The sequence below is a fragment of the Parus major genome, chromosome 3 (assembly GCF_001522545.3).
Source record: "Parus major isolate Abel chromosome 3, Parus_major1.1, whole genome shotgun sequence".
Classification (NCBI taxonomy): Eukaryota; Metazoa; Chordata; class Aves; order Passeriformes; family Paridae; genus Parus; species Parus major.
Window position 1 is genome coordinate 17,345,505 of NC_031770.1, and position 13,550 is coordinate 17,359,054.

At 37.4% G+C, this 13,550-nt stretch overlaps 1 protein-coding gene across 2 annotated transcripts in view; it reads right to left on the reverse strand.

Moving 5' to 3' along the window:
• The window catches only part of DISP1 (dispatched RND transporter family member 1), an 86,524-nt gene that overhangs the window by 45,660 nt on the left and 27,314 nt on the right, over positions 1-13,550 (reverse strand). The window contains exons 1-3 of one of the 2 annotated variants that reach the window (XM_015622540.3): positions 12,829-12,988; positions 12,481-12,645; positions 11,237-11,291 (exon numbers count right to left, since the gene is read on the reverse strand). The exons of the other annotated variant lie outside the window; for it this stretch is intronic. The gene's annotated coding sequence lies outside the window, so the exon portion shown is untranslated. Of the gene's footprint in view, positions 1-11,236; positions 11,292-12,480; positions 12,646-12,828; positions 12,989-13,550 lie in introns of those variants that run through there. 2 annotated transcript variants of the gene reach the window in all.

Sequence of the window (13,550 nt, forward strand, 5' to 3'; positions counted from 1 at the left end):
AAATACAGCCTGAATTTAAACTATTTCCTTTATTGTTTTTTTTTGTTCTTTATTCATTTTTTTAAAAAGCTTTCAAAGTATGATAATGACATTTTACAGCTTTGCCTCTTCCCCCAACTGAAACAAGTCACTGGCAGCATTTCCCTAACTTTTTTTCTTTGGGATCCTGAGATTTTAAATGTGAAGGCTGAGTTTTATAACATATAAGACTGTATTGTTTTATCTACTTACAAAACAGAAATACTAATACAAATTTAATGACTTTTTTTGTGGAAATCTAACAGATATAAACCTTTTATTTTTCATGTTTCCAAACCACATGTACTCTGAATTGAAATGCATATGTGAGGCTCCACAGTACCTCAATCACGCAAAAGCCTTGAAAAGCTATTAAGTTTTAAAATTCTCCACATTGGGTGAAATTATTTACATTAGCAAAATAAGTTGTATATTAATCATGAAAAACAGAAGAAAACATTAGATTTAATACTCTGCAAAAAAGCCTTAATACAGAAAGTTTATAGGACAGTTTTATTAGCATCTCAAATAGTTTTCAGATACTAATATGAAGAAAACTTGTTAAAAAAACAAATAAATCTGGAAGCAGAACTGAATATCTATACTTCTGATTTCTCTACAGCTTACAGTGTTTTGAAGGAATTTTTAATAGCTTGTCTTCAGCTGTAAAAGTTTCATTCTCTAAACAGAGTTCTCCAATAATAAGTTACATTAAAATGCAGCTGCATAAACATGTTTACACACAGTTGTATTTTCTCATTCACATTCCTTTCTCACAGGTGTACCTTTTCCACTATGAAGTAACTAAACTTAAATGTATCTTATGTAAGTGCACACATGTATAATGTCACTTGTAAAACAGTCCAGGCTGACCAGGGGGAAAAACTAACAGAATGTTTTATCTGAACATAAAATAAACAAGTGACATAAAAAGCAGTAATTCTACCACTTGTACAACAGCAGCACTTAAATTACAACCACCAGCCTGATGGCAGTGAAAGCGTCTATTGCAGTGTAATTTTTTTTTTTTTTTCCATGACAGGAGAAATGTATTTTACTAATACTGTTTTAATAACCACCACATTAACTTGTCTGTTATCAAAGAAGTAACAAAAAACTGCATTTCTCCCATCATTTGAAGAAATTCATATAGCAACAGTCCAGAAACCACAAATACCACTATTTCCATTTCAGTTAGGGAACCAAAGGGAAAGTCACTTTTTTTTCAGATTTATATTCTTAGTTCAGGAAACAGCAAAGTCTTGCAATGTATGGGATTCTTTCAAAGTACATCAATAATTTTTAAGATAGGGACAACTGTTCTGAACTTAATTTAGGGAAACTAAGAATGTAACATCTGTATTTATTTCAGCTGCATAAGTATTGCCCTATAATGTTTATGCAATATTAACAGCTGTGTTCAAAATAAACTTTTACGTTGCAGATATCAGAAAATATTCATTTTGCTGTTCACTTCTTTCACTTACAGAGCTAAGTAGAAGGTTCTTGTTATTCATTTAAGAGTAAACTAGGTAAAAATGTCAACTTTGAAACATTTCTTCTACCTATTGCACATTCAATCTTCAGCCTAGCCAAGCTCTCTTGGCTTAGTAAAACTAAGCAGAGAGGAAATCCCTACAGCTTCTTTTTTGTTCCTTTATTTTTTTTTTAAGATTTTCAAAATTAACTGCCTAAACCTTCAAACAATACATGAAAGAGCTCCCCCTCCTTCTGTGCTCAACCAACATCACACCTTCACTTTTCTTCATTTAGGAAAATGGAATAAGCACCATAGCTATTTTTTTTTTTTTTTTCCAATCCAGAAAGAGAGATCTAAGTGTTTGGAGTAAACAAGCATTGCTAGAGCCCATACAGGACCTTTTATTTGAAGTGAGCTTTACTGACACACTAACAAAGGCCTGACAGACAAGGCAAGAGAAAATGGTATTTGAGCACAACCTCAGTGTTTGCTCACCAGGCTGCTTGCCTGCCACAGGCTTACCCAAACACAGCCCCTGCAATGTGAAGTCAATCTTCTCTGGCTGTCTCAGCAAACAGATGTGAGCCTGGGAATTCCTCATACATTCAGATAAATCAAGAACCAGACCACTCAGAGCCCCAGCCCCCGTGGCTTTAGAAGGAGATGTCAGATTTCTGCAGAAGCTTCTGATTTCACACTGCTTGGACTAAAATACAGTTATTGCCAATCATATGCAAGTCACATAATGTCCAAAATTGTTGACCAAGTTTGATACGCTTCCATTTCACCTGCTACTCTATGAGAAAAACCTTGAGATAAGTCTAAACTACAAAACACCTACGTAACATTCCCCTATGGATTTATTTTTTTTTAATGCTATCTCTATTCCTTTTGTATTATGTCAGGGGTAGAGTGAGGCATGTCTTACCAAAAAACTGATCTGGCATTTTCTACTGTGCACACTGGAGCCACACAGTTCTGACTGTACTGTACAAAACTTGTGTTGTCAGTACAAAACCGCAATTGTACCTTCCTGATCAATGCTCAAAACTGGAAATCCTTTAGAAAAGCACGAGGTACACAAACATTGCATTACAATTGTAATACAAGCCCAAGTAAATGGCTTCTCTGCGTGAGGTCCATTTAACAAACCAGATTTTTATGCAGAAGATGACCCAATATGGACCAAAATGTCTAAGGTGAGGTACTTAAGTGCTTTTCAAGTTTAAGGCTACATCTTGAGATTTACATTCAATAAATAAGCTGGACACCTACCTAAAGATGGAATTCAAGAGCAGACTTTGACTAGATTACTTCATACATTCTGTGATGTATGTAGACATTCAGTTGGACAATACTGATTTTATCATTTTATCCAATTGCTACACTTGCTCAGTTTCTAAGAGATTCATTGGAATAGGATTTGCTTTTCTACTGGTTATATGAACTCTAGTATCTGATTAACTCTCTTCACACAAGAATTAAGGAATCTAAAGAGGATCAGCTGTTAAAATGTATTTAGGAGTACAGTGTCTTTCCACACCCAGGATTTGAGGATCAGGCTTTTGAAGCAGCAAGAGTGATACCAGTCTGCAAAGGAAGCCAGGCTATGAGAATTGAGAACACCAGTCAGTGTTGGTCATTAGAGACTACAACTGTGCAGTTGTTTTTTTTATAACCTGGCAAAGAGGAGTGCCTGGGTATATGCCAGCAGTACTACAGCTGTACAAAGTTAACACCAGCAAAGCACCTCCATATCGGACATGGAGACAAGGAAACAGCAGCTGTGGAAGACTCCTGGCAGCCCCAGGCAGCAGCAGCTGCACAGCCATTCCATGACTCCAAGGGAAGTTGGGTCTCTTTGCAATCCCCTCCCTTCCAGCTCCCTTAATTAAACCATGTACCTGTTCCAGGACATGGGCACTGGTAATTTTAATGAACCTGAGAAATCCATTTACTACCAAGCCATTGAGCCTTTACAGCAAGTGTTCAGATATTAAAAACTGAATATTCTTTTTATAATTTTAAATCTTACTTCACAGAACAGCCTTGTTTAGTCTACAGATTTAACAGTCACCAGCAGATATCATCTTAAAGAGCAATGCACGTAAAATGTACTGACCTTCCCAGCAAGAACTCACACCCCAGCTATTAAAAAAAAAAAAAAAAGACCAGCCTCAGTAAGGTTGCTCCATTTGTCAGAAGATACTAATTTTTGCATGTGCTCTTTCTATAATAAGTATAAACCTACCAGCAAAAAATCTTTCCCAAAGAGTTTGCTTTAGAAACAAAGGCAAAACCAGTCTAACCTTGAGGGAACCATCCCAATGAATTTTGGATGACTTGTTCTTCTTACTTGTATGACACATTATGTTTTTCCACCTAGTGAACAGAGAAAGTATCACATGGATCTGGCCACAGTACTCAAAGGCACACAGAGTTATTGCCAGGCATTAGAAGAGACTGCAATACCAGCCAGTTTTCCTTCCACCCTTCCAGTACACACTCACCTGAGTGTGAGCTGCCAGGCAGGACCAACACTTTGTGCACACTGAGTTACCCTGAGCTCCTGGGCTAGTGGCACGCTGTAAACCAGGGGTGAGAGCAAACTGCTCACACATATCAAGGGGAAGGGGGCTGGGAAGAAGGGAGAGAAAGGAACCTGGAATGCTTAGCCCAGGGTCAGAGGACAAAGAATTTCAGAGCTAGGCGGTAATTTTAACAGGGAAGCGCCTATCATGCAAACACGTGCTCATCATGCTCACCCACACACTTCCTCTTCAGAGATTAGTTTTAATCCCAGTAAGTTTTCTAAATTCAACTCCCCACATACTTGCACAAGCTTGTTTGCTGGCATAAGGATGGTGGCTATAGCAGGCAAGGATAACCAGATGGGGGGAAATGCATTTCTTTCAGTGGCACTGATGATTTAGGTTCACTTAGGAGAACACGTGCATATAATGCGTATATCAGAGTACAAACTGAAAAAGCAATAGGCTTTACAGGAATAGAGAGACTTTTAAAAGATACTTAAGAAAAAGCATGCAGTACACAGAATATAACTAAAAGGCAGAAATGCAAATCACAGGGATAAGCATGATGCACAATCTCTGCCTCTGAGTTTTCTGTACAAAAAGTTACTGCTGAACTAGTTTTGAATTCTCACAAAATAACAAAGCACAAACAAAGGGCTGTGTTCAAAACACTTAGAAACTGAAATTCCAGTTCCCTACATACAGGACTTTCTTTCATTAGGACAAGATGGAAAACAAGTCAGTGATTAGCATTCTAATTCAATACTAAAACATAGTGGTGTACAACTGGTAAAGGCACTGACGGGCATTTTCCCAGGTTCCTTGTTGAATGACCGCACTTTTTCTTTCAGAAAAAAACAAGTCAACAGTTCAACGACATCATTATCTGCTATGACTTTCCTCATAAGTGCTGCATTACTGAGCTCCTTGCATGGCTACTGTAAACACTGAGCAGGAGCATTGATGCTCTTCAGATTATCAGTCAGAGCATGACTGAGAACAGTCAGGCTTCTTGCGCACAGAACACACCCCAAAGACTCCACAGCCATCATGAGCTGGTTTTCAGGTAAACACATACTCTGACAGCAGATAAAGATGTATTCCATTAAAATGGCAGTGGTGAAACCTTCAGAGGGAGGTAATTCAAGGAAAACTCTGCTGTGCATTCCTGGATTCTGCAAAGTACTTCACAAAAGCCTCATGATTTCAAAAATAAAAAAAACAGTTCTGTCAAATTTTCTATGCTCACTTCTCCTTATATTTAAAGGTGGAAAGAAATATTTCCCTCAGGGAAAGGGGCCCCAGTTCATAATTCCTGGATTAAACCCATTACAATTAGCTGAAAAATGAAATGATTAGTGACAAGTTCACTGAATTACATCTTACAGAGATCACTGGAGCTTCCTAGAAACCTAAAACTGCCACTGCAAATTTAGCTAATAACAACTGAGTTTTTGAAACCAGCTAAATTAGAGGTAAACATAATAAAGAACCTGCTTTAATACCCTAATCTAGTACTGCACTATAGTACAATACATTTTCACTTCTTCACTTTGAAGTATAAACTGAGAAATACAAGTGTTTTGGCATGCACCACAATTACATCAACATTTTATACCCACAGATGTAGATGTAGAATTTCTATTGATTTTAAATATGCTCATTTCTTTTTGAACTATAACACAAATCAAGAATAATTTTTCTGGCAAGTACACAAACTGCAGCTTGATTAGCACATTTAAAATAAGATTATACAGGGGCTTAAAATAGGATTAAACAAAGGCTTTCACTACATAAAATTCTGTTATGAAATGAATCAATTTTGCAATATCAAGAATCTGGGGAAAAAAAAAAAGAAACCACATGTACAAAAACCTTACTTTCATTCTATGTTTATTACTGCCATTTTGCAGTTTCGCTCAATTATTGATGAAGCACCTTAGACAGAAATTGTTCAGTCCACCACTTTATAGGTTACACTTAGTTCTGCTTAATCTTCCAAGACAGTTCATAAACTCTGTGCACTGTTTCATGTAAAGTACATACAGAGTCCTCAAAGTCCAGCCTGTGTCTCCCCCTTTCCAAGGAAGTGACCTCACCACCAGATTATAAAGTCCCGTTTCTCTTACTGGTGCTCTCCCTCTCTCTGGTCCTGTAAATTTGGCATTCCTAGGAGTACAAAGGATGCCCTTCATCCCAACCCAGTAAACAGCTGAGTACTTAAGAGTCTACTACTTGGTGAGAAACCTCAGCTTGAAATCCTTCAGCTGGATTTCAGCATTAAATCCAAGTCTTCCCTTTCTCAGGGTTATCACACAGCTGCCCAGCAATTGTATCCCAGCTTCGCAGGGCATGTGGAGACACTGGTGTGGTGCTGCTGCAGGGACATGGCAACACTGGGGTGCTGGCAGGAGCAGCACTGGGCACAGCTCTGCTCCCCAGCACACCAGTTTGCAAGGCTGCTGGGACCACAGTGGGACTGGTTGTCACATTTGCTTACACAAAGCGCTCCACTCCTTCCACAAGCAACGAGAGCCTTCATCCCTGCTGTCCCTCCCAACTTCTGATCACTTTGTCAGAGATTACTTCAAGAACTTCCAGAAGTAATGCCATTCCATCCTAGCCAAACCCATTTTGAAATGCCTATTTTTACACAGTGTAAAAATAAACACCTTGAATTCTGCTGGTTCATAAGGAATTGACAGGTAAAATGGGGCTATAACTGAATTACTGGGGAAGAAATGGAACACCCCATGAAACAGTCATGGTAAATCTTACTCTAAATGAGGGTCACCTGTCACAACTGAGCCCTGTTCATTAGTATTGAACAAGGAACTTAACAGAGTTCTTATAGTCTCACAAGCCTTAAATAGATTTTAAAAATGCTCTGTTATCATTTATTTTACCAGTGGAACACTATTGTGCAAAGATCATAGAATTCCACTGACCCTGGTCATGAGTTCTGTGGAACTATTACCAAAATTCCACAACTGCCAGAGACCTTGAATCTGAAGGAGACTGATAATAATTTGCAATTAAGAGACTAACTTACCATAGAGTGCAGGTTTTTTGTTGAAATTCAGTTTCCTTTGTAATTTCTTTTTTCTGCTTACTATTGTAAGGGGTTTTGTTCTAATAATATATCTCATGCAACAGCTAGGCACACCCATAACAGATAATGATGCAAAAGGCTGGAAAAAGAGCTTGATTAATCAACTCTAAGATTCAGTATCACTTTCTGCATAGGACACATCTGATTCTGAACAAGGAAGGTAAACATGCTCTGTGCTGTGCTAGTCTCTGTATCTTTGCGGTAAAGAGTAAGACCATATTATTTCACTTCCTCTTGGCACTGGGTGTCTAAACTGGAAAAAAATGGTAACATTCTCCAGTGTCTAGGTTGGGCAAATTACTTCATTGAAACAAGAATTTCTTTGCAGAATACTCTCAGTATTCAGAATTTGCATAGGACTCTCAGTAAGAATAAGCCAAGGAAGGACAGGCATTTAAATACGGATGTGTTTTTCATCCTAAGTTAAAGAAACTTAGAGGTAACAAATATTAATTTAAGTGGCAACCAAATGCTGAGAAATTTGCAAGGAAACTGAGGCATTGAAGTCTCGGAGTGGTCTAAACTGTCTCCAAATAATATTTCATATTGTATTTCAGAAGTCTAGCTCCTCTTGCAGAGCAACTTCTGCTAGTCGTCATACATTAGGTGATCTAAAATTCAACAAACTCTTTCGGGGGCTGTGCTGAATTATCTGCCATCTGGAAACTGTAAAGATCAGAATTATAGGAAGGGACATGAAAAACTACTATTAAAACACAATGGTGATGGTAAAGCTTGACAACTTTCCAACAGAACTAACTGAAAACCTGCCTTTTCTGAAGACCCATACAACCTGAAGGAAGCTGAGTGAGAGCTAAGAGCCCTGAGGCATCAGATAAGGCTACCCAAGCAGTCTCCTACCTGTGGAGATTAAACTCTATTTCCTTCTACAATGAAATACAGAATTTTTTGTTTTAGCTTTTAAATTGGATAAAAATATAAATCTAATTTCAAAACACTGAAGCTCTTTCCAAAAGTACAGTTCTCTTTATCCAGCCAACTCTATATAGTCTCTTTCTGAAAAACATGCTCAAAAAAAAGTTAAAGGATTATTTGGAGTTGTCTTGCATAAACACAAGCCAAGTATCAGCTTAAGTTACTAAAATGGTCTTTATATAGGCTCATAAGTCATTTAGCAAATTCTGGCAGAAACAGACTTCAGTCTTTGGACACGTTTAGGTATGTGAACATGGTGCCAAAAATCTCCCAAAGATAAGTGAAACATACCAGGAAAACTGGTTTTAATATCCGAAGAGTTACTCAAGCTCAATTGAATTTATCAAGATAAAGAATACATTTTTCTTGCTATGCAGAGAACAGATGAATCTTTCTGCTCAATATCGAACAGCTGCTGAAAACAACAGATGCTGAAAACTCTCGAAGAGATTCTACAAAAAATCTTGTATGGAGCAAACTACTTTGCAACCTAAACACCAGAGTTCCTATAATGAAATCTATCTCTATGCCATGGTCTTAATTTCAGTTTACTTCATATTCAACCTACAGCCCCTGAGCTTTATACTCAAGAAGTTCTCATATCAGCAAGTTGTCTTCCCCAAAGGACCTTATTCCCTTAACAGTGCTAGTATTTGCTCAGTGAAATATTAGTTCCTGCAACCTGTCAGAAAGGAACTGAACAACAACACACTCTGCTCTGACAAAAAAAAAAAAAAAAAAAAAAAAAAAAAAAAAAAAAAAAAAGGAAAAAAGCCTAAACAAGAACAAAAAAAAGACACATTTTCAAAACTGGGTGTTTTATTCTACATAGAACAGCTCCTGCCGATTCCGTACTCCGAAGTTGAAAATTGTAACATTTCACCAATTTACCAAAAAGCTTGTATTTTTTTCACCCAAGGTTTAAGCCAAATGTGTCTCAGCACTGGATTCCAAACTTTAATTTCCTTCTACTTCTGCTATTGTTATGCCAGCACTTCTAAATATTTACCCTTCCCAGATTCCTAAAATGGAAGAAGCTGGGGCTCTTTTGTAGTGCAGATGATTTGCACAGACCCCAAGCAGTGGAGAAATTCTCACGCTTTCATGGGAGGGAACTGGATTTAGGGGACACTTTGCTCCTGACAGGGTAAAGTAATCTTTAATAAATTTAAATTGAAGGGTCTTTCTAACACAGAGGGATTATGTAGATCTTCTCTATGTACAATGATAAACATTAAGGGTATTAGGAAACATTTCTTAGAGAACTGCAGATGTACATTTTTCATAAAGCGTAGATGTGATTAAACTGCATCTAAAGCTGGAAATGTTTAGCACTAAACTACTGAAAAATTACTTTTCTGTATATGTCACTACAACTTGTTCAAAATAATGAAAAATTAAACTGTCATTATAGATAAGGATTCAGGAAAAGCTTAATCAGAAATGTGAAGGTAATACTTACAAAATGCAAGCATAAACATCATTAAAAAGAAAACTGCATTTTTTTTATGTCTACTGAATCTTTTGGAGTCTCCATAGGAGGAACTTAGTCCTATGTATCAAAGAGGGAAGTCTGCTTGGTCTTCACTGGCATCACACATTCAGCTAAGTGACTAACAGAAATGCTCCATACACTGTTTATTTATTAAATCAACCCCATAGTCTAAAAAGTCATGCTACAGTAAATCTAAAGGAGATGTAAACATATAAGATACTACAGAGTCATCTGAGACAAAAGCAGTTTTCCTATTTTTGTAAGCACACACTGAGTTATATCCTCCTACTTAACAGAAATCTGTTGCTAAGGATAGACAGAAGACTACTTAAAACTTGCTAAAGCTACCGATTGTGTCATTTTAGCTGAAGCTGTGAATAAAAGCATCAATATGTTATAGTATTCTTTATTTTGAAGTTGTCAAATCATGCACTTTAACTAAAGAAAATCCTTCCAGAAAATCTTTGAGCACTGAGCCTCTTTTGTTATCAAAGTAAACACTTCTTTGTGTGTCTATTCCAGCTGATAAAGTGAGATTTTGCACCCTTACAGTTGCTGAAAACTTGGTGGCTAAGAATCTAAATGAGATCATTATTCCCATATATTACAGAATTCCTTATGAAACCATCTAAGTGCGTAGTAATTGAGAGAGGAATATAAAGAAACTTAAAATAAGTGGTTTTTGCTCAGTGGGGAGCTACAGTTTCTCAGTACTGAACTCAGAACATAAAGGCAAATCAAAAAGGAGGGAAGAAAACAGGCTGTCCCTATCTGCTTTTCAGTCTAAGGTAGCAAAATAACCAAGTAATAATTTTTAAAAAAACAGGACAAAAATACTTCAAAAATACTTTGGCTGTTAGTGCCAAACCTATTTCACACAGTTCCACCTGTCTATCAAAAGCAATCTCTCCTTATACTCTAGGTACTGCACCATTCCACCTCACTTTACATTGGACATCTGCTTCTTTCTCATCTCCTTCGTCTGTTTTTATCTCCTCTTGTCCTGAATTTTCCTAATTACAAAGCCTTCTAAAATCAGAGGAATCAGAAACTTTGATGAGTAGTTTCTAGAAGCAGCAGTCTAGATAGGGAAGGGGAAATCTGCCTCTGTCCTGCAGGCAATCTCCCTGTGTAGAATACCTGTCTGCATAAACACCACTTATCATTGCAAGAAGTTTAGATGTGCAGGACAGTTTGAACAAATAACCAAGGAGTTGGTTAGGTGCTGTGTGGGCACATAGCTCCATAGACCCCATTAACCAGTTTCACCTTTTAATCATTGCAGTGACCTGCACTGCACTTGCACCTCACACAACACTCAAGTGCCAGTCACCATAATGCTCATTCATGAGGCATTCCTTCAGTTCTCCAATTTAGGGTAAGATTGTTTCCAGGCTATTTAACCCCTAAGGGAAAGAGCTGGAAAACAAAATCTGAAGTTTTGTTCATGAGACTAGGGACAAACTGTAATATTCAAAGTCTGCATCAAAATGACTTTGTTTTTACAGACTGACTTCAAGAAAATACTTCAAAAAACCCTTTCTAAATGGTTCTAACTTAACTGGTAAGTTACAATACAGTTACATTTCACCAATTTCAGATCAAGCCAAGCAAGTACTTTAAATTCTCAAAAGACCACTGAACAAGCAATAGCTACTTACCACAGAAGCTCCTATCTTTGGAAAATATTGAAAACCAATGCTGGAACTTTAAACCCTTAAAACAGAAATTTAGAAAGTAACAATGAATATTGACAAATTGTAGACACTTATTTTTCTACATTTTTTTATAGGTATAAAAATTGCTTTTTAAGTCATAAGGAAAAAATAAACAATTGTTTACTGTCCTATTTAAAACTCATAGTTGAACAGCTAGGGTTTGATGCATGAAGCAACACAGCTGCTGGCTTCAAAACCAGTAATTATGAGAAAATTTTAAGAAGCTGAAAAAAAAGCTAAACTTGTCATGGTCTCTCAACTGCAGTAAACAAAGGTTGAACACTACTACCAAGGATTAGACCAAACTTTTTAATACTCTTTATTTTGCCTTTCCTGTTTATCTGACTTAAAAGGTATGCTTTCCCCAAATCTGAATTAAAAGCGGAGAGGTAAGACTGCTAGCTGAACTGGAAACTGTAACAGAATTAAAGTTACACAGATATGAAGCTAACAAATACATTGCTAAAACTGCCTAGCAAGGCAAGAGTCCTATTTTCAGCTTGAAAACCAGTTTTAAAGAGCAGTCAAGGTGAATTTGCATAGTAAGGAACAGTCTTAAAATAGGAAACATTTAGAGAGAGAGTTAACAGTTCTGTAGATATAATAAATAACATCCAGACAACAGGCTGCAAATACAATAGTTTCCAAACAGTGTCTGAAATTCTCAGGAATCGTGCCCTCTCCAATGCAGAACATATGATGTCAGCTCTGAAGAGCAAAGGCAAAAGGGAACAGGAGAAGAAAAGGCACCTGGAAAGAAGTAGCCCAATTTTAGGTGGGATGATAACACTCTGAAAGCTACTGCATAAGGATAAAAGCAATTTGAAACAGCTCTTTGTGTTACTCTTCAATAGAAGATTTTAATGATAATGAAAATATGGGAAACTGAAAAAAAATCCAACCTCCAGCTATATAAAAAAGAGAACATGTTCACAAGAAGAGATGCAAATACTAATTGCTCTTTCTTCCCATCACCAGTGAAGACCGTGACATTCTATGTCCATATGTCCTATAATATAAATTTCCATTGATGCTTTTCACTAAAAGCAAGAAAGATGTCACTGTCTGTTCTGGATTAGTTACCTTGAACACAAGTGAGCTGACAATTGCAACAGCACCTTCCCAATACAGCAGAATTAAAATCATACTTCCTAGAGCCTGCACAACGCAACCCCATCCCTCCTCACCCAGCCACGAGTGAGACTCTTGAGAAGCAGCTGACGGCACACAGACCGAAGTCTCTGCTGGAAATCAGGCTCATGTGTTACATTTGATGTACTTCAAGCAAGTGAAAAACATCATCAGAGCATTCCAAACAGGTTTCCAGGAACAGCAGCACACTGAATTAGGGGCTAAAGGAAGAGGAGTTGTCAGTCCTAAGTGCACCAGCAAGAAAAACAGGAACACACTTCCTGGGGCTTTTTAAATTACACTTCAAGAGCTATTGTTACTAATAGCTGCTCTGAGCTGTAAAAACTGCAACCTTGGAGGGCAAAAGTCAAAGAAACCCTACTGGTTTTCCCCGGATTACTCACAGAATTAATAAGATCATTTGGAAGGCAGCCTTGAGGTTATCAGAAATCTCCCGTCACATGCCCACAGCAAACTTTTCCAGCATTTCTGCTTACAACTCTTTAATGAACTGCAGCACTGAAGCAGAAATCCTCTTGCCTGCTAGAAGGTCGTGCTGGAATGCAATTTGGCTACCTATGTGTTTTGTGTTTCCAGCAGCAAAGTTAGCAAAAAAAAAGAAACAGATAAGTCTTTAGCAGTCTTCCACTAAATGATTCTGAAATAGCTTTTTTAAGTGTATTTACCACTGAAAAAATAATTGTCAAAACTTATGTATCAATATTATTAATGAAAATATAAGCTAATTATCTTAATTTTTCAGTACATAATCAAAGAGAACATTGCCTTAAAGTGCCATATAAAGTGTTCCTTCTTCATATATTCTTTAAAGCAATAGCACTGGAACAAGCTGCTCAGGGGGGTCATGGAGTCTCCCTCTCTGGAGACAAACCCCACCTGGATGAGTTCCTGTGTCACCTGCTCCAGGTGACCTTGCCTTGGCAGGGGGTTGGACTGGTGATCTCCAGAGGTCCCTTCCAACCCTAACAATTCTGTGATTCTATAATAGGTGTCAAGCAGGTAGAAACAATCTGAATAATAAAAGTTTGTAGTTGAATTGAGCTGTTTTGACACAGAGAAAATCCTAAATATCAATGGAACTAAAGATGGATATGATTCAAGCACT